The following is a 22,199-nucleotide window of genomic DNA, read 5'->3' as shown; positions in this document are numbered from 1 at the left end:
GGGAAAACAGTAAAACCATAGGCAAAATGCTAGATCCCATCTCTCCCTCTGCACACAATAAAACTCTAAACGAATCAGGCCTTAATGCAAGACCTGACACTTTGGAACCAGTAAAGGAAAACACATGGAAACACTTCAGGATTTCTCAGAATAGGGCCTTAATAGCTCAGGAAATAATAGCAAAGATCGACAAATACAGTTGCATTAGATCATAAGCACCTCTCCACAAGAGTAAGGAGACAGCCTAGAGAACGGGAAGAGAACTTATCCACAGAGGACTCGTATACTGAATACATGAAGATCACAAAAGCGCAAACTCTAGGGTCCTAGAGAAATGGCTTGGCAGCTAAAAGGGCTGGCTGTTCTTGCAGAGGTCCTGAGTTCTGGTCCTTGTGCCCACATGGAGTCTCACAGCTTTCTGTAACTTCAGTTTCAGGGAATCCAATGACCTTTCCTGGCATCTTCTAGCATTGCACATACTTACATACAAAAAGAGAAAAGAGTCATACACATAAAAATAAAAAATATTATAAAATAAACACCAAATGAACAGATAATCCAATGACCAGGTGGCCAAATTAACACCACTCTTATCAAATGAAAAAAAATAAAATCCCCACAAATGTCCAATAAATATACAGAAAATCTTGAACATCTGTAACTATGAAGGAAATGCAAATAAGAGCGATGTTGAGATCCTGCTTCCTGTCAGTGAGAATGGCTACCATGAAGGAAGAAAACCAACAAAATAGCCACAACAACAACAAAAAAACTCAACAAACTGCAAGGGGTAACAAGGATGTGAGGAAAAGGGATGTGTACAGTTTTGATAGAAATGCAAATTAGGATAGCCACCATGAGTATTAATATGGATATTCATAAAAAAATAAGATTTGAATTGCCATGTGATCATCTATATACCAACTGTATGTATTACACCAAAGAATCAATGCGGACATTTTTACAGGGGAAACACCAAACCTGAGTTTATTGCAGCATTATTCAAAAGAGCCAGGAAATGGGATCAACCTTGGTACATGTCAGAGGATGAATGAATGCAAAACACATGGCTTGTATACACAATGCTCTTTCATGTAAAGAAGAATGAAATTGTCATTGCAGAAAAATTAATGCAACTCAGATCATCTTAACTGCAAAGAACGGTCTCAGAAAGACACATGCTGCAAGGTTTCTCTCATGTGGAATTTAGTGGGCAAGATGTGAAAGTAAAAGGGAGACCATCAGGGGGTATGGAAAGGGAATGGGTGGAGAAATGAAAGGGCCCCACCCGTGGTGACTATGGGTGAATATAATAAAAAAATGTTATATGTGTATGTGAGAACTTCGCACAGTGATATGCTAATAAAAATGAGAGAAAGCCCCCACAACTCCAGTGTGTCCACATAAGAAGCTCTGAGACCTCCTGGACTTCCCTGTGGCTATTCTTTCTCCCCTCCTTTGCCATGAGTGGCAGAGACCCCTGCCCAAAACAACGCCAACCAAACAAAATTAGATGCTGAGCTAGGCATGATGGCACATGTACGGGACAGGAATTCTCCCAACCCCCCAGTGTTTATTGTAAGGTTGCAAAATAGTTTGTTTCTTCTTTAGTCTAAAGGGCAGTTGAAAGAGGTGAGGCCAGCAGGCTTAATTTCTGAGTTTAATGATTAGTAAAAGACAAATAGGCACTTTGTGAAAGAGAAAATGCAGATGGGAAATGCTAAGCAGTTTAATGCTCTAAGCAAAAGTGGGTGACTAACCAAGTTTTTGAGATTCTTAGAGAAATTAATCTCTGGAAATTCATTCAATTCATTCTTTTTGTTGTTATTTTTAAAGCCATTGCACAAAATTTTTATGTGGTTTCTCGCACATCACTTTGACTTACTTTTTTCTTTTTTCTTTTTGGTTTTTATGAGACAGGGTTTCTCCGGGTAGCCCTGGCTGTCCTGGACTTAATTTTGTAAACTAGGCTGGGCCTCAAACTCACAGGGATCCCCCTGTCTCTGCCTTCCCAAATGCTGGGATTACAGGCGTGTGCCACTGTACCCGGCTTTGATTTATTTTCATAATAAATTTGTGATGTATACCTTTTATAGCTATTTTTAGTAACTTACCCAGGCATGGTTATCTCACAAACGAAATGGTGGAGACCTGGTACTCAGAACTTCCGGCTTTTGGGCTCCTTCTATTTGTGTATAGTGCTTCACATTCATGATTAATTAATTTAAGCACATGTCAGCCTCTGCTTACCAATTATGACATCATTAATGACGGTATTTTAATGTTCATTTTCATACCTTTCAAATATGTAGATAATGGTCTATAAAAGTGGTTGAGGGCAACATTATTTAGATACGGGATGCACTCTTGACATCAGAACAGTTAAAAGGTGAGGAAAATAAATACTGTGGAATACTTCTAGTCCATGCTTGCATGTGTCTCCTCCAAAATTCTGGCATTGAATTGGTGTTGATGATATTGAAGGGATGGTTGGGTTTTGAGGCCTGCTCCTCATGAGGTGGCATGAAGGACCTACATCGACTTTGAGCCATGTTCTGATGACTTGCTCTTCCATTCTCACACCTCCTGAAGACACATTTCTCTTCTCTGAGTTGCAGCCACCAGGGACCACCTAGCCAGCAGAGAACATAGTCTATTAAATGACTGAATCGGCCAGTGCCTTGATCATGGACTTGGGGCTTCTACAAGGAAGCAATTACATTTCTGTTCTTTATAAATTGCCCAGAATTGGGTAGTTTGTTTTAGCTACATAGATTAGGACACACAACTGTGAAAATACTTGCTGGGCTGCTTAGTTTTTGTCACCTCGACATAAACTAGATTAAGAAGAGGAGACCTTGGTTGACAAATTGCTTCTGTCAGATAGGCCAATAATCGTGCCTGTGGGACATCCTATTGAGTAGTGACTGATAAGGGGGCCAGGGGCAGGGCACTGTGGGCTGATGGTCCTGTGCTGTATAAGCAAGACGAACAAGTCATGGAAAGTAAGGCAGTAAGCAGTGTAAGACTACCATCTCTACCCCAGTCCCTGCCTCCAGGTGCCTGCCTTGGGTTTCTGCTTCGACTTGCCTCAAAGATAAACTGTAAGCTATAGGCCAGATTAACCCTTCTCTCCCCAAATTGCTTTTATTCAGTGTTTTATCAGAACAACAAAAAAGCAAAGTAGAACACTTCTATTTTAAATATAGCTAAGGGGTAATTTTTTAAAACTTAAAAAAAAAATCATATGGTGAACAATTGAGAGGTCATTTATACATTATGCAGTTTATGTAGTCCAAACCCATTATCTTGTCACTTTTAGTATAGCCACTGAGTTGGGCAACAGCATAATTAATTTCAAGACATTAAAAAAAAAACCTTTCTTTAAAAAGTATATGTGGTATTCAGGAACATCTGGCTTGTTTTCAGTTTTGAACTACAAAGAGAAGAGTTTAAAAGTATAGGTAATTATGACAAAATCTCTCAATTAGTGTCAGAATTGTGCTTGCAAACCTTTCATTACATTGTGATTATTTCTCAGACCTTCAGAGACAGTTTCTTTCTGCTGCTGGGCCGTAAGGAGTGCCTGTGTGGACACGTGGCTCTTTTCATGTTGTTGGGTCAGCGTCCTCCTGCTTCCCTGGTTGTGTTTGTAAGTTTAGTCAGGAAGGAGAAGCTGATATTGCATGAGTCTCATACATTGTGTTGAGAAAATAAGTGAGTCTTAAATTACTGCTTTACGTTATTAAATCCACAAGGGATAATGTACAGTTTTCTTGGAAGTTTGGGGTTGAGGATAAAACTGAGAAAGTAGAGCGTTTTCCTAGGTGGTCCCAACATTCTGGAGCTGGAGGAGGGAAGATCCGAAATTCACAGCCATCTTTAGGTGTATACAAGTCTCAGGGAAGTCTGGCATACAAAATACCTTGCCTCTAAAAGATTAAAAAAAAACAAAAAACTGTAATGGAAACTTGAAGCTTGTACTTAAGCTGCTTTATCCCTCTTACGATTTGATCTGTCAAGAAAAGTGACTGGTTCAATCAGAAGCTAGTTTACAAGTGGCGAATGAGTTCAGAATAGATCAGTAGCAAACACCACTGATAGTCACTTGCTGACCAATTATCATCTGCCTGTGGTACTTACGCTAAGTTCTCACCCTGTAGGGGTCCCAGTCTTGCCTTCTTTTATCATTTATTATGTGCTTATTGTTTGTCCCAGCACTGTTTTATATTCAAAGAATATTAATGTAGTTTGGAATCCTTCTTGCATTTGAGTTGGCAGAAGATGCCTGGTAAATATTTGTTGAATCGAATGGCATTGCAGCTGAGTCCTCCTGGCATACTGCTGAGCTGTGTGCCTTGGATCCTTTGTAGAAAGGCTGCTGCCTTTTTGGTATCCAGCAGCATTCCAAGCATAGTGTGTCAATTCCTCACTTGTTTGTCTCTTTCTCCTTTCATATTCAAGGAGATACCAAATTTGACCAGGCTTTAGCCTTCAGGGCAAATTGGTTAAGAGTAGTAACCCTTCAATCATAGCTCAAAGGCCCACTTGAAACCCACCAACTACAGAATTTTGAATACTAGTAGGGTCAAGTTAGACAACAAAGAGCGAAACAAGAGTCTAGTGGGTCTTAAGTCAACAAAGTTAGTCTCAAAGCATCTACCGTGTTTGGAATCCAAACTCCTATTTGATCCTGAAACCTTTTGGTCTGTGGAGGCTGGTCAGAGGAAGGCATGCTGTGGACATTGCTGGGTAGGAAACAGAAATGTTACGGCACAATGCTGATGTACACATCCACTTTAAAGAATGAGAAATCAGCAAAGGGTGAGGTTTTGTTGCTTTTAAGCCAGTTTCTTTCCATAGTAGCTTCAGCTTTTCTAGGCTCTCAGCACATAGAAGAAATACCTTCCAAACAGGAGTAAATGGATCATATGCCTGGGTTATGTATGTTGCTGTGGTGAGCTTACTGGCAGTAAAGTGGGAGATGGGAGGATTGCAAGGTTTGTTAACCAGGCATTACTTCCCCTTAAGTCTAAACTGGCACAGTCAGCATGAGTGGATTTGTGTATGGAGAGGTAAATGGAATTAACTCAATCGTGGGGAATTGTTTCCAGCAGGCAAGGGCGGCTGTGTTTCTCTCTTAGGTCTTGCATTGGTTTGGGGACCATTGAAGATGATTTTTCGGTTTCACAGATGATTTGTTCTGTGGACATGTGTGCATGTGCCTTTTAAGGCTCCTGTTTGTTTGGGAACCTCTTAGTGGCCAAGGGAACGTCCCTGTGGCCACCATTAGAATACAGCTTTTTAAGTTCCTGTCCCCAACTCAGCAGCTGAATTCAAAGAATCAGCAGAGCCTAGTGACTGTTGACAGAGCATTTCCTTAAGCAGGAGGTAGCAAGATTTGGAACTTCCCATGTCTCAAATAAATCTGAGACTGAGGGAAGTGCAAAGGTCAACATTGCTGCCTGAGAATCCCAAACCCTCCCCCAATCCACGGCAACTGGTTCTTCAAAAGAATCTTTTTGAAAAAAAAATTTTTTTAATTCCTTGAAAGTCTTATACAGTATATTTTGATCATAATCACCCTTGTTCCCCCAACTCCTCCCAGAGCTACCCTACCTCCCTACCCACATAACTTTCTGTTCTCCTTGTTCTTTAATCCCATCCAGGTCAGCTTGTGTTATTCAGATAGCCTTGGGTATGGGTCGTGCACTGAAGTATGTTCCACCAGACTTAACTTTCTCAGCAACTATTAACTACCTATAGTTCCCCAGCTATGGGTAGAACTTTGTGCTTTTCTTCCTGCCTCCATGCTGGGATTTCGTCTGGCTTAAGTTTGTGTAGGTCTTGTGTGTGCTGTCACAATGGCTGTGAGTTCAAATGTGTAGCTGTCCCTTTGTGTCCTGACAACATTGTCCCTTTGTGGTATTCCACTGCCTCAGGATCCTAATCTTTCCACCCCCTCTTCCACAGTAATTTCTAAGCTCTGGGGAAAGCCTTGTGATACTGACAATACATTTAAGGCTGTGCATGCCACAGTCTCTGTTCTCTGACTGTGGACCAGTTGTGGATCTCTGCTTCTTGCTATCTGCTTCAAAAAGAAGCTTCTCTGACGAGGACTGAGAGATGCACTAATGGATGGGTTTAATAAGTCACTGGGAATCAGTTTAACACTATGTCCATTTAGTGGAAAATAGCATTGGGTTCTCCCCTAGGGGTTGTGCCCTATCTAGCCGTAGTCTTTTGGCTCTGATGATGATTGCTAGGTATGGGTTTCATCTCATGGAACAGGCCTTAAATCCAATCAGAAAGGAGTTACTTCCATGACATCTGTGCCATTATTGTATGTGTGGCTGTATCTTCTCTGGACTGTTATTATTGTCCCTTACCACATTTGTCACTGGATAAGAATGATGATTACACTTCTCCTTTATTACCATGAATAATACCTCTGAACACTATGAAAGCTAGCCAGTAAGGATGAAGTTTTGAGATCAGAACCAGCTTGGTGAAAGAATCTTATGTTTAAACGGGAACTGCTTCTCACCTATTGTCTGTATCCTTCCCCATACACACACACACAAAACCTCCAAAAGGTAATAATGAATTAATTATATAGACACATCATCTGCTTATAGATAATCTTGAACAATGTGAAGATGTGGCCATACAAAGTTAGCTAATTGAAGAAAATTAAGTTTCAAAATTTGTAAGGGATATTGTAGTGATTGTGTGTTACCTCGTTTTCTCTTTGCACGTGCTATTTCTAAGAAATGTTAATTTCTTGTATTTATAACCTTTGATATAACTTTTCTAAATTTTATAAAGATATTACAACTATTAAAGACATAGGGGCTTGCAGAAATCCATTTGTGTCTGTTTCATCATCCTCGTATTTTCACTAATTTTTCTTTTAAATTATTCGGCATGTGCTGTGTACAAGCAAGATGCAGCGATTGCTTCTGTGGTCGCTGCCTTAGTGATAGTTGATGTGTTCTCCCTATTCATTTACAGTTGCAAGCAACCAAGACTGTATACCTCTCCACAGCCCCCAAAGAACACATGAGTATCAGAGACTCATCTGTTCAGAGGGCTGTGAATAAGTGATTGCTGAACGCTTAGCCTTAAATATACATATGTACATATACACATAGGCATACACACACACACACACACACACACACACACACACACATATGTATGTATGTATGTGGCCAATTGAGAGAGGGCCAAAACAATTTCAGAGCCAGAAGATGGGGAAGAGCGTCCCAAAATGCTGCCATCTGGATCTGACCCTGCAGTTGCAGCCAGGAACAACAGAGCTGTGTGTACCTGTGTTGGATTGAGCCCTCTGCCTTTCTTTGGTAGATAAAGAAGGTGTTTTATGACTGTTGCTGGTGCTGGAGGAGGCATCATTCTCTCCAATGTAACCACTGGGGGGACAAGGTGGTAAGAAGAAGGGATTCAGAGGGGAACGAAGGAGGATGCCAGGGGTCAGTGAGGGGCAGAGTATGATCACAATGCATTCTATATGTGTATGAACTTGTCAAGAATAAGAGAAAGAGCTGCATGGAGATACATACTCGGATCAACGGTTTTCAACCTGGGGTTTGCAGTCCCATATCAGCTATTTTGCTTATCAGACATTTACACTATGATTCATAACAGTAGCAAAATTACAGTTATGAAGTAACAATGAAATGATTTTATGGTTGGAGGTCACCACAACTTGAGGGATTGTAGCTCAGCATTAGTAAGGTTGGGAGCCATTGGGTTGGATCCTTAGTAAAGTGGGATATAATGGGATAAAGGTGAGTGGCAAGGCACTGTTGTCATTTGCTTTGTTTCCAGGTAAACTTAAATTTCTGCGTACCTGTCTGCCATGGAGAAGAGTTGATGGGAGTTGGGGAGGGGTCCTCATGAAGACTGAACCCTAGTGTTGCATTCCATCTTCTCTGCCAAATTCTTGTGGCAGATTATCTGATTGTTCCCAGAGGAAGGGGAATTTAAGAGATGCTGCTGATTCGTTACATGGTGTTTTATGCTTTTCTGTCAATATGTAGAGAATTGCTCATTCTTTCCCATCAACCTTGATTTAAAATAATAGCAATCACCACCACACAGGATCACACCACAGCCAATCTTGTAGCCCAGTGATGGGGCTTGGATCTTAATTTCTTTTAACTCTTTGTTGTCAGATCTCTTTTAGTTCCTTATTGATTCACTTGTTAAAACTTCATGATCTATAACAAAGTTTAGTCTTACAGATTACAGCCCGAGGCTGTTGCTGACAACAGTCCCCGCCAGCCATGTAAAATAATGATTCATTCCCTTTGTTTTATTTATATTTTCCTCAGGTTTAGTGTAATGGTCCTGAGGTAATGGGCAAGTTGTAACTCGGAGTCCACCTATTATTTGGCATGTTTTAGGATGACAAAGGCTATGTTGTTTTCACATGGGGACCCCACCTTGCCAGGTTTAGTAATTGTAACCTTTGTCACAGTAAGATGTGTTGGCTAACATCATCAGCAGCAACATTTTAGCTCCACAAAGGCAATGGTATATGCTTCATTTCCAGCTCTCTTTGGTGATGCCTATATTTTGTTACTGTATATGTGCATAGTATATGTATGTGTAAGAGCATGTTAGGAGTGATAATTTGTATGAATGGCTTCCAGTGACTAGTGGTCTCCGGCTGTTTTGTTGTTATTGTTGCTATTGTTTATTTGTTTCCTTATGTTGTGTACGTGTGTCTGTAGAGTGTCTGTGTATGTATGTATAGTGTGTGTATATATATATATATACATGCATGTACGTGTATATATGTATAAGTATGTTTTGGGTACAAGCACACACGTGACATACGTGGAGGCCTGAGTAGAATGTGGATTGCTCTATCATTTTCCAAATTTTTCAAAATTTGTTTTTTTGTTTGTGTTGAGATAGGTTGTGTGGCTGGAACTGGGTCTGGGCTGGCAGTCATCAAGTCCCAGCCATGCTCCTTGTCTGTCACAGTTCTGGAGGGTAAGAGCAGGTGTGGGTACATCTAGCCTTTTCTGTGGGTGCTAGCATCCAAACTCAGGTCTTCACGCTTGCAAAGAAAGTGCTCTTACCCACGGAGCCATCCCTGCAGCCTCTCCTCGGCTTATTAATAGCTCTGCCACCCGGGAGACTATAAACTGAAAGCAAGCATTTTACTCATAGCTGTAGGAAAGGTTACAGTCTTGCTATCAGCCCACACTCCTGCAACAACAAGGTCCCCCCACAGGGAGGAATTGCGTCACATCTTGAGTATCAGTCTGGAAACCGGGAACTTCCCCAGCTGCTTCCCCCTGTCTGTCCTCCCCTTGCCTGGCATTTCTACCTCTTTCACATCCTGCAGAGGGCCAGTCCTTTGGTCCTGAGGCTGTTGCTGACCACACTGCTTATGGTCTGCCCCTTTCTTCCAGAAATGTTGACATTTCTGTTTGCTTGTTGTCTGTTGTTAGTTGTGAGTTCTGAGTCAGGGTCTTGCTGTGTAGGCCAGGCCAGCTGTTGGCTCTCCTGTTATATATTTTAAAGAGCCCTCCTTTACACTGTTTCTTTCTCTAAGAGAGAAACTTTCCTTACTCTGTTTTTAACTCAGCTAAAGGAGAGCTCTTCGGGAAAGCTGCTCTCTGCTATCTTGCCCTCCATTAGTTCTCATACCCATCTGTGCCACCGCTCACGTCCTGTCACATAGCCACCCCAGTTTTCTTGAACCTTGACTTTAGATAGTCAACTGTTAGTTATTTATTTCCTCCTGGATTTAATATACAGCATTTCAAACTCATATTCCCAACTGGGTTCTTTATCTTCATTTTCTAGTGTATAATATCCCTGAACCTGGTGATGGTGTGTTTGTGATTTCTATTCTATATCCTTTTATCTCCTTTCTGTCACCGAGTCCTATTGATTTTACATTTCTTAATATTTGTCTTGTATTATTCTACCTTTTATTTCCTAGACAGTTTTCTTTTCAGAATTGCATGAATTCTCTCTTTAGATTTCCAGCAAAATCACTATTACGAACATGGTACCCTTACTTCTCTAGACCATGGTATTTTCCTGTCCATGGTTGGTACTATTTCTTATTTGCAGCACTGACTGTGCTTAGAAAGTGAATAGATTAATTTGCTATTTTTTGTATCTGTAGTCGTGGGCATAATATCTTGGACATAGTGGGTGGGGTCACCCCTAGACAGGCTACTCAGGGTTGTATAAGAAATCAAACTAAGCAAGCCAGGAAGCACTATTCCTCTGTAGGCTCTGCTTTAGTTTCTGGTTCCATATTCCTGCCTTGAACTCCTATCCTCATTTTCCTAAACTATGGACTATAACCCTGTAAGATGAGATGAACCCTTTTCTTTCTGAGTTGCTTTTAGTCTATGTTTAGCACAGTGACATAAAACAAATTAGGTCATGTGTTATCATTCTTGATAAAATCTGACTTCTCTGGAATGTTCCTTGGTTCATTTCTTAAAAACAAAGTAAAGATTTGAAGCTATTAGTGATGTATTTTTTTTACATTGTTGTGCAAATATGCACACCTTACTCAATAGCAGTAAAAATATTGTTTTATAGTAGGTTCATCTTGGACCATTTTCACTTGCAATCAACTTGTTTTTCATAGATAAGTCTGCTACTTTTCATTTTCTTATTTCACAGCTTTTAGTAATCCTTCAGTTAAATCCTGTCATTACAATATGATATTAGTGAATAAACAGGTTTGGGATAAAAACTACTTTAATTATGGTATGCCTCCGCTGATGGGAGCAGAAGTTTCCCATCTGTCAAAGGAGCCACCTGCTTGGAAATATTCCAGGTGCATCAGTCAGTATGATTTGTAAAGGGACTGGAGATCATTGGCTAATCTACACAGTTGGCAAAGTGTCTGCTGCCTGTAAAGGATTCTACCATATTTGCTAGACTGATGCTAAAAGGATGCTTCTCTCTGAGACTTGGCATCATGGTAACTAGACATCTTAGTCCAGACTTCTCCTCCTGCCTGTGCATTCTTCCTGAACATCATTCATAAAGATGCTAAGCACCCGTCTCCTGGACATCTTCAAGCTTATAAAGCCGATTCCTCGTCATTTATCCCATACTGGGACCATCTCAAAGTGTGACTTTTAAATCTACTCGTTGGTTTGGATCTAGTGTGTTTGTTACTTGGCATTTTGTTGTTATGACACCATCCCCAAGATGATAAGGTTTTGGGGATGAAGGCTTATTTTGGGGTCATGGTTACAGAAGTTTTAGTCCCTGAGTGCTTGGCCCTACAGGTGTGAGTGTGAGGGCACCATGGTGGAAAGAGCCTCTGCTAGAAGGCTGTCTTCCTCAGGGCACTGGATAGCAAAGGAAAAGGAAGGGGCGAGGCCAGAAACAAACCCTTCAAAGGTTTAGCACAGTGTCCTGACTTTCCTTTGCGAGGCCCCACCTCCCAGAGTTTCCATCTCCTTCCCGTAGCCCCAGAGTCTGTCCAGACAGCATTGAACATGGTCCGTGGGGGTCATTCCCCATCCAACTACAGCACATTGTAACTGTAGTAGGTAGTCTACAGTCTGTCCACCGTCAAGGTGAGTACTCAGCTGTACTATAGACTTAATTCCTATTGTTTTGAAAATTGAACTGACAGACATTTGCTAGTTGGTTTCTTTTATTGTGTGGTGCCTTACGGTGCACATTTTATGTTTGCCTCATCATCAGTTGACTCTACCATGAGTCCTTAATACTCTGACTCTCACAATGCAACTTAGCTTTTTTTTTTTTTTTTTTTTTGCTGTAGGTATATATCTGTTTTAATAATTATTTTTAGACTCATTCTTAAGGTAATCACTGAGCTTCTTGAACTTATTTCATACTTAGAATTCTTTTCTTAAGAAAGATCAGGGAAATCATCATTTCATACTTCCGCCTTTATTTAATGAAGCAACATCTTTTTTAGTTGGCCTTGGAGAACTTTGCAAAGATAGTCAACTTCTTTCTTGGCAAGCTAGATTATTAGTTTGTTCTTGACCCACTAAACTTTGAAAGTGTGTGTGTTCCTTGACAGAGAGCCCTCATTCTATTTTCTGAACCGTGTTGATGAGAGAGGACCTGATGTAGCTCAAGCTAGTTGCTATGTAGCCAAAGAGAGCCTTGAATTCATGTTCTTCCTGCTTCCACCTCTCTAGTGTGCCACTATGCTAGACTCTAATCTCAGTGTTTGTAAAGCAGTTTGATGTTTGCATCCTTGTCTAGCGTGTCTCCCAAATATCTGCCCAGAGCCTGCTCTTTTTGATCCTTATCTTAGGCAATAGATAAGCTCTTTAAAATGGACTTCAAAGTACCTGTGGTTTATTTGTTTAAAGCTGAACCTTTCTCCTTGAGAAATAATGCCTCATTTTTAAGAGTTGACTTGTGACCTTTATAGCAGTCTTTCAAGGCCAGAGAGATTAACACCTCCCAAGTCAAAGGCCTCTTTTCCAGTGAGCAGCTGTCAGTGAGGTTTACCTAAGAAACCTCAGTACAATGCTGAGATGTGCATGCTCAGTATTGTATGTCTCATTATTCTTCCTGTTTACATATCCTCATTGAAACAACAAGTATATTACCCAGAGGATCATAAAAGTGATGCCTCGTGGTTCGGCAACAAATAAGACCTTTCAGTATAATGCATGTACGAGTGGGTAATGCTCACACTTGATAAAGAGGAATAATTTATGGTCAAGTAAAAGTAGGCGAATCTCATGGTACATCTAGGTTAAAGAAGAAAGCAAAGGCTCACAGCACCCCCTGCATGGTTCGGGAGACTCTGGAAATTTACATCATACAGTCTGCAACTGCAGCCACTGGGCCTTGCGTCTCATCTTTGCATTTGCATCTTAGTCTGTTCTGCAGGACAGCAGGCCTGACTGAACACACACAGCAATCTCTGTTTGTGCCCCTCCCTGTCCCTGCAGGGCCTCCAGCAGGTCATTTAGTCTCTAGCCAGAGCTCCAAACCCTATTGCTCATTCACATCCTGTACCATATGGGCTCAGAAACTGGGAATTCATCCTAGGACAAGGACACAGAATCCAACCCGATTTCTGCTTTTATCCTTACCTTAGCTGCCCTCGGTGGGAAAACAGTACATGAAAAGCACCAGTCTTATCCTCAGCAGGGACTGAGCACCAGAAGCCATCGTCCTCGGATGCCTGTGTTCTCATCCAGTGTCCACATTCGTCATCGGTTTCATACTCCCTGGGAAGTCATAGATGCATCTAAGTCCAGGTGAATTGCCCGAGAGTATGCAATAATTCCCAGAGTTTTAGGGACACTTCGTTTACACTTGCATTCCTTGCTTTGCTTTGTGAGCACACATAAGGCTTTTTTACATGTACACATGTCAATAGAAGTGTGCATATAAATGAGAAACACGCGTACTTATGGATGGACAAATCCGATCCTTAGTAGTGTGGAGTATGTCTGTGAGGTGTCACTGTATCCAGCATCTGTATCCACCACGAGTACAGTGTTGGGTGTGTATAATATGTGGAGGTAGGACGGTGAATTGCACATATATGAAACAGACACTAAGGTAATATTGGGTTTGTCTGAGTCATGAAGACAAGTATCATATGTATGTCTGTATAGATGAGAATACAGACTATATATATATATATATATATATATATATACAGAATATATATTTATGTGAGAATATAGATCAGATACAGAATAATATGCTTATATGTATGTGTGTGTCCGGCTTAGGAAACAATAATGGGGAAAAGGCAGGTTAAATCAAAGTTAGCATTGAACCCCAGATGGCCATGTAATAGTTATGTGGCTTTGTAATTTGGCAGGAGCCACTCAACTGTTGGCTTTATTAGTAAAACCTGAGATTTTTAAGTCTAATGAGGGTCTTTTATGGTTCTAATATTATATGTTTGACCACTCAGTTTATCCTGTCACTGTGTGGATGACTTTGTTTATAATAACATTTTATAATTGGCCTTCGGTGCTCACACTCAACACCTGTCTTCATTAGTGCCTGGAGCAGGGGCAGGATAACTCTTAATCTCCTGAACTTTCCCCCAAGTTACAGCCAGCCTCTCCCAGATTATTTCCATTACTGTTCTCTTTGACCAAAAAAACCATCCCAAGAAGCAACCTGTGGGAAGAAGAGTGTTTGGGTGTGTTTTAAAGAGGGAGACAGCCTGTCATAGCAAGGGAGACATGAAGGTGGGGGTATGTCATGATTGCTCACCGTGGATCCAAGGTCAGGAAGCATGAGCAATGGCTACCAGTGCTCTGCTGGCCTTCCCCATTCATTCTGCAAACCCAGCCCCTGGGATGGTGCCAGTCTGTAATGGACGTTTTGTCTTCTTTGTAAACTCAGTTGTGCTGTTGTAAATATGTTTCTGTTTTAATCCCAAGTGTGGGATTTCAGTTGGGCTACAGTTCGTCCACACCTCTTAATTGTTAATTGTGCAGAGCATGGCTTTTGCCGGCTGGTAATGGCCTTCCACATGCTTCAAGGAGAGGGGTTTGTTCTAGGACCCTGAGAGTATAGATATGAGAGCTGGGAAAAAGAAGGGGTGGTGTTCAGTGTTAGTATGTGTCCTGTAGCAGTTGGTCAAGACCAGAGACGCTGTGGCGGTTTGGAGCTGACAGATGGAGAGCAAAGCTTCAGGGAGAAGGGCCGTGGAGGAGTCTGCTAGCTCCCTGTGCGGTTGACAGAGATTGGTTTAGAGCCTTAAAAGAACTCCTTGACCCTAAACAGCTGGGAGAAGTAAAGGGGTCTGGGTCCTATCTTCCCAGTAACCTTTTCTCTAACACGTAAGGACTGGTAGGTTGGAAGGGAAGTTGAGGCCTAAATGTCCCACATAACGTAGAGTTTTAAAAAGGAGAGCTACAGCACCCACCTTCAGGATGGGTCTCCTCGCTCAGTCTGGAGCTCTCATGGACATACCCATACACTTGTTTCCAGGGTGATTCTAAATCTAGTCTAATCGATAACGAAAACCAAGCACTACCACACGTTAATGTAACAAGATTTCAGGAGCTGGGGAATGGCTTAGTCAGTAAGGGGCCTGCCAGGAAAGACTGATTCATGCCCTTGGGATCTCCAGTACCAGCAGAAAAGGACAGGTGTGGTGGACAGCATTTGTAACCCTGAGGTGGCCGGGAGCGGGATGGCCGACAAAGCCAGCTCTCCAGAGCCTGATGGTCTGGTCAGCAATGTAGCCAACTGGCAAGCTCTAGGCTCAGCAGGAGAGCTGTTTTCAAATGAAAAGATGTAGAAGGACAGAGGAAAGACCCAGCACCGACCTTTGGCTTACACACATACTGTGACTGCAGCTGTCCGTGTAAAAGCTATGCACAATACTTAGCTAAAGAGAGGACTCAGTGAAATTCCTTACCTCTATGTGTTATGTATGTGCAAGTGTGTGAAGGCCCGAGGTGAACCTTAGGTGTAACTAGGAGCCATCCCTCTTGTTTCTTGAGACAGGGTCTCTCACTGGTCTGTGGCTCAGTAAGCTTCTTTCTACCTCCTGTGTTGGGAGTCTGTGCCTGAGATTTTTACTTGAATTCTGGCCACTGGGCTCAGGTCTGCATGCTGGCACAGCCTGCACTTTACTGACTGAACCATCTCTTTTCAGTGCCTGGGTGACATTCTTAAGGGCCTTTTCAGCATCCAGTTTGTCTTTGTGGACAGGGCTTCCACCATCTTCGGCAGATGCTTGCTTGTAAAAGCGACACATTGGCGCAGGACTTTTAACGATTCCCTGTCTTGTGAATTTTCTCTTCTTCGCTGGAAGGTTCTCTGTGATGTTTTGATGGGTATATATAGGTGAGGGGAGAAGGCTTCCCATCCTGGTGGTTGTAGGAGGTCATCACTGTAGATGCTCAGAAGCCTGGGGTAGTTGTAAAGGATGGAGATATGCCAGGAAGAGAGCATCGATGGCTTCCTTCCACTCTTAGAGAGAGTGATTGTACCCTTTCAGAGCAGCCATCTTGAACCAGTGAACCACATTTTCTCATTAGCTCCGTATCCCCAGTGTCATATGGGAGGCTTTTCTCTGGGTATAAATCTTGTGTCCATAGGGCACTGAAGCAGTTAATCTAAATGCTCTCTCGGACTCAAAGTGTAGTGCGAACACAGCACTGAGTTATGACTCTGGACCATAAGAAAGACCTGCTTTTTCACAGAATATCGCCTTACTAATGCATGATGGATTAGAAAAGGAAGTGAAAAACTCTGAGGGAAAATTCTGAATGCTCGCATAAGATTTGGTTATTTGATTGGGAAATACACTGTTTTGTTGTATGAATGCCTTATGTTGATTTCCTTTTTAATTTTGTAGATTATGAGTCTGTTCTGATGGTGACGAACGGTGTTCTAAAGCCCTCTGTCATCTTACTCTGATCAGCACAGGCCGTTTCTTACCTTGGTATTCTGTGTGGACATCTTCCCTTGTGGCACCAGAGGAAACAGGAGAAATGAGCTGTTAAAAGTATGGCTGATCATTATCCCCAATAATTTCGGTTGGGGTATTTGGCCCTCTAATAAAGGAAATACAAATGTGTTATGTAAGGTTAACTTACCTGGTAGTTTTAATGTCCTTGATGTTCTACGTCAGAAATGATAATGCAGTCTGGGTGCTCAGTTTTGGCTTCCAGTGACCTCTTTTTAGCTTGAGCCTTTTAAAGGCATATGGCAAGATCTGCACGAAGTTTGCGCTGAATTGAACCTCAGAAAGGAAATGTCTTTCAGAGTCAAAATGAAACCAAGTATTCCTATTAGGGAGCAATAAGGAAAGAAACAAATAAAAAAAAAAAAGAAAGAAAGAAATCCTCCGCTCAGGAGCAGGCAGTGCTTGCCTTCTGCCAACTGGCCCGTTTGTGAGAACTAGTGAAGTCATCAAGCCTGAGCTATTTTAATCCTGACACGGCGGGTGTGCAGAGGCAGCTGGAGGTGCTGTACAGAGGAAGCACAGAGACATTTTCAGAGGCAGAAAATTTCCCTGCTGACTGACAGCATCCCCGCTTCACACCTCTTGCCTCTGGCACCTCTATAAAACCTGAGGGCTTGTATGATGGCTCAGGCAAGGATGGCATGGACTGGATCTACACCCAGCCCTTAAAGGAGACTGCAGCTTTTTCCCCATTGGGAGACCAGCCCTGTCTGCCATGATAAGATACTTGAGTAACAAATATGGTGATGGTGAGATGTGGAAGACAAATTATTATTGATTTGAGGCAGGGGCTCAGGTGTCCTCCACTGGCCTGGACTTGGTATGGGCCTGAGGCTGTCCTTTAACTTATCATGCTTTTGCTTTTGTCTCCCAAGTGCAAGGATTACAACCATGTTTCACCACTCTTGGCTTTCTTAGAATTCATCATGAAACCCATAAGTTTGTCCATGCTAGACAAGCACATTGCCAAATGAGCCACACCCTAGACACAAAGAATTTTGAATTTTTCCTCTTCTTTGTCATACTGTTTTGTTTTGTTTTAACTACAAAAGGTTGAAATACAAGGGCAGTCCTTTGCTGATACAACTCTGTAGGAGTAATGAGCAAATAAAGGAAACAATATGCATACACACATATACATATACACATACATGAACACACACATACACACACAACAAATTGAATACTGTAATGGACACTGAATCACTTCATAGGAACCGGAAAGTAGAAAGAAAAATTGGAAAATTTTATTTAAATCCTTATCAAAACATCTCTAGGAAAAAAAAAAAGATGTTTGTAACCCAAAGTACATTTTAATTTTCTATGAGATCCTCCTTGTGGGCTTTGTCATCAATGATCTTTAAGAAAAAGAAAAAAAAAAAAAAGGAGGTAAATATTTGATGGATTACAGATTCCTCTGCCGGATGCTGTTTTAACCGCTGGTGACATGATCTAAAACTGTAGGCACAGCTTCTCCATCCCTTTAGAGACTCAAAAAAGTTCAGAAACGTCAAGCAAACAGAGATAAATTTAGAGATAATGAGATTGCATTCCGAGTGTAAGAAACGAACTCCTTTTCCGCCCCGCCGAGGGAAGCGTTTGTGTTGTAGGGGCAGGGCATGTTCTCTGATGAGACTCTGCTTGCAGTAGAGAATGAAGCAGGCAGTCTTTCGGCAGCAGAACATTCGGGGGTCAGGGCGGCGAGAGCTGCCCAGGCTTCATTTTGCAGTGAAGCCAGAAATAAGAAGCTGCTTTGTGTGTTAGAAAGAGGGCAACCACCATCTCAGACAACTGTGGCGATTCTGAAGGCACTTTCATTCTGAGTAGGAGGCCCTAGTGCCAGCCAAACAGAACCAGCCCCCAAAATTAAGTACAGTTGTTTCCTTTAAGCTTGAATGGTCTTCCGTTTGCTGATCAAAGTTTACGCTTAGGAAGACATGACCTTTCCATCTCTTATTCAAAAGTGGTGGTAATCTTAAAGCTGTCATATGAAGGCAAGGCATGAATGGGCACGTGGTCTTGGTAGATGCTACAATGTGTAGCACAATACTCCCAGTAACATAATCTTTATTCTTAGCTTCCTTTGAATTAGCCCACAAGACATTTATTCAGAGGTCACTATTTTTTTTTTCCCCTGGATAGAAAGAGATCAGAAGAGTTAGGGGTTTGCTTGGCTTCTAAAGTAGTGTTCTTTCATTTGATCAAATCCAAGGTAGCATTTGGGGCATTCACAACTCCAGATGAAGAAACTGAGACCCGGGGCGTATTTTTATCTTCTTACCTGGAGTCCAGGCATCATGGGAACTTGATTCAGTAAATTCTAGTTGAGGCTGTCCAGTAACTGGCTTGTCCCATTGTTGGGAGAAATTTGGGCTAAGTCTAAGGTTCTTATCTGAAAGCTTACCTAGACCTGATTTTCTTCTTTTACTTGTGTTTATAAGGTTCTTGTAGTTCCTGGTTCTTGCTGAAGCAGTTAAAAACTAGGATCTAGAACCATGTATCTATCACGGAAATCCAACTCCACCCTGGTTACTGCGAGAATGAGACATATCGGAGCCCCAGTCCCCTCATTTACAAGATGAACTTAACAATAACACGTATGTAAAGTCACCCTTGAGAGGTTTGGAAGGAGGAAGTCTCAGATGCCTGGTGTGGTCCATGGTACAGAAAAAGAAGCAGCCTAATGTGAGCTGTTGTTCCAATGAACAGTTAACTTGTCTTATTTCATGTAATTCATTGTTTTTTCTGCATATGTGTGTGTGCCTGTGAAGGCCAAAAGAGGGTATCCTAATCCCCTGAATGGGAGTTGCAGTCACTTGTGGCCTGCATGTGAGTGCTGGGAGCTGAATCCAGGAGCAATAACTACTTGAACCGCTGGACCAACTCTCCAGACCTGAGAATTTTTTTCTCCAGTCCTGTGGCCCTACTTCAACATTTTGTTTCGTTCTAAAAGTGTGGGGACAGTCAGTGAAACTGGGGACCAAGGTAGATATAGTCAGCTCATGTGATGGTTCTCTTCCCCCTCACCTTGCGTACTCTAAACTCATTTCTCCTCCGAGCGGCTGCAGTGTGGGAATAAACTTCAAAGAGTGGAAAAGCTGCAGCACACATGTCAAAGAGCAAGGAGTGGGAGCAGGGCTCTCAACTCCAGTGGCAGCTTGCTCACGGTCATATCGCACTGGGCTGTCTCTTCCTTTCACAGCTAGCAGTGTAGGAGCGGGATCTTCTCTCCTCAATTCTCATGTCTTCTCCACTCACCTCCCAATGTCTAAAGACTGGTTAATGTGGTGCTGGGGATAGAACCCAGAGCTTAGTGCGTGCTAGGCAAGCATGACTGAGTTACAGCCCATGCAGGGAAAGTTTTTTGGGGGGGAATATGCAAATGAGGAGTGGGTTGCTGGTCTCAGGGCCCTAGAGTGTGCTTTCACCTTGACCTGGCCAGCTGGCTTGCACTTTGTACCTATCTGCCAACACAGTTCCCTTCTCTTACCCTTTCTTTCTTTGTTTCTCCTTCTCCTCAACCTCTTTTTTTTTTTTTCTATCTGTTAAGACTGTTGAGTAGACTTAATGAAAATAAGGGAAAGTGTAAAGATCAGAAGTTCAGGAACAGAAGCACCTACCATCAAAAATTGCAGCGTGTTTTTTGAAAGGTGCCTCATCAGGTTCCAGCAGCCTGTGCCTGGCAGGTCACTGTGACCAGTCAGTTCTCTCCCTCATTCTTTGTGCAGCTTACAAAAAGGAAAAAAAGAAGAAGAAGAAAAAAAAAAAAAAAAAAAAGCTGTTCTCTAGGCTTCTCCCTCCACTGCAGCTTTCTCTGGCCCTGTGCTCAGATCCAACTCTGGGCCTCCTTGGCTTCTCTAGAGACATATTATTAATATTTCCCCCAGGTCTTCCCTTCTCCGCCTTCTCCAGGCCTCACCAGGGAGGTGCACACATGCACATTTATTTTTCCATTGAAATGAATTTCACCTCCTTTCTCCTGAACAAGTCAGACATGGATTCAAAATATTTTTCCTTTCTTCTTTTACATGAAGAATTGAAGCCAAAGCCAATTATGGTTAAGGCAAGGTTCCAGTCAGTGGATTTTAGGTGAGCTGGAGTTGGTTATAGTTTTTGAAAAAAAAATAAAAATTACATTATGTTACCTTAATGGTATCATTGGAAACACAATTTTCATTTTCACACATTGTTTTTCTAAGCCTGTTCCTAGACCAATGCCTAGGAAATAGGGAGATTTCACATCACGTCTCTGTGCTAGGAGCTCTTCGTGTGCAATCGAGTTCTTAAACTCAAGGCAGCCTGTTGCGTGATTTTACAGCCTGTGTGGTAGAAGTTCAGTTCTTCACTAGTCACACATTGTATGCGGTGTGATTAGTCCCCCCGTAAGTAGAACCGTAAATGAGCATTAGAAGGCAGCCCTTCCAACCCCGCGCAGACACTCAGTACCAGATCTCCTAACAGATGCCTCAGAAAGAAGTGACAGCCTGCTCAGTGGAATTCAGGTTACATGTATGTAACATGACTGACAACTCCTGTCCCAACATAGTGGTTGGTTTTCTTTTCAGATCATGGGGTGCCTTCTTTCCTCACTGTGTAACCCAGCATTATGGAACCCGCCACTGTGCAACACATCTCTGTATAACCTGTCACCATGTAACCCTTCACTAAGTAACCCGTCACTGTGTAGCCCATGCTGGGGCTTAGAAATCATCCCATGTCTCAGCCTGACCTCAAATTCTCAGCCATCCTTCCTGCCCTGGTCTCCAGAGTGCTGGCATCACACAGTGCCTAGTTCGGTAAATTTGTCACACTTATTTCTTTCTTTCCCTCCATCGTTGTTTCTTCTTCTAGTGAAGGATCTGCTGTGAGAGTTTTGCTTTTCCTTTAAGGGGCTATAAACCAGTGGGATGGATTCAAGAAATAGAAATCTAAGTTGCTAATTTATTTGATGATAAGGCTACAAGTCATTTCGGTGAGAGCAGAAAGGGCAGAACTTGACATATTGAAACTTGAAGTGGGCTCTCTTGGTGGCTTTGTTTCAGAGTCTCCCCAATGTACTTAGCAGTGCTGGCAAGGGCTGATGTCTTGAGACTTGAGGAGTTTTATTCTCTTTTGGATGCAACATGCTCTTGAATACGGCATGTACCTTGTCTGTTTCGATCTTGCTGGCTACAACATGTGAACTCTTTCCACTGTCCCTCTCCCTTCCTGAAGAGGCTTCGAAATGTGGTGCTTGGCAGTGACGTTTTGGACCTAGTGTGCCATCATCACGAAGTGCAAAATGTTAATGAATCTTGTGTTGCTTTGATGCCTAAACGTTCAGTAACTCGAAGTGGGGGTCCGGGTGCGTAGAGTAGACTATAGTTAAGCTCATGTGTGATTTTAACATTAGACTTGAAGTGTGTGTGTGAGAGTGTGCATGAGCATATACAGTGTTTGTGTGTCAGTTCCTGTGCATGTGTGTACCTGTGTGCGCATGTGTGCATGTGCTTGTATTTGTGTGCGTGTGTGTGTATTTGTGAGTATACATGTATGTGTGTATGTGTGAGTGTGCATGTGTGTGCGATGTCTTAGCATGGGTGCATATGTGCCACAGGATGTGAAAGTTAGCACATGACTTTGGAGTCAGTCCTCTCCTTCCACCTTCATGGTGGGTTTCAGGGATCTAACTCAAGCCTTCAGGCTTACGTTGTGGAGTGCCAAGAGCTTTTACCTGATGAGCCATCTGCCTAGA

The 22,199-nt window shown here is 42.2% G+C and overlaps 1 protein-coding gene and 1 long non-coding RNA gene across 5 annotated transcripts in view; one reads left to right on the top strand and one right to left on the bottom strand.

The window, feature by feature from the left end:
* Positions 1-22,199, top strand: part of Klf12 (KLF transcription factor 12) — a 605,156-nt gene that overhangs the window by 224,679 nt on the left and 358,278 nt on the right. The gene's annotated exons all lie outside the window — the stretch shown is intronic.
* LOC132656522 (uncharacterized) lies at positions 704-17,839 on the bottom strand. Its single transcript, XR_009594286.1, has 3 exons — positions 16,596-17,839; positions 13,107-13,244; positions 704-2,632 (listed from the first exon to the last, which is right to left on the bottom strand). It is a non-coding gene; the product is annotated as an uncharacterized LOC132656522 (long non-coding RNA).

The sequence above is a fragment of the Meriones unguiculatus genome, chromosome 9 (genome assembly GCF_030254825.1).
Source record: "Meriones unguiculatus strain TT.TT164.6M chromosome 9, Bangor_MerUng_6.1, whole genome shotgun sequence".
Lineage (NCBI taxonomy): Eukaryota > Metazoa > Chordata > Mammalia > Rodentia > Muridae > Meriones > Meriones unguiculatus.
Note: the sequence above shows the minus strand (reverse complement) of the source record. Positions and strands in the feature narration are given on the sequence as shown.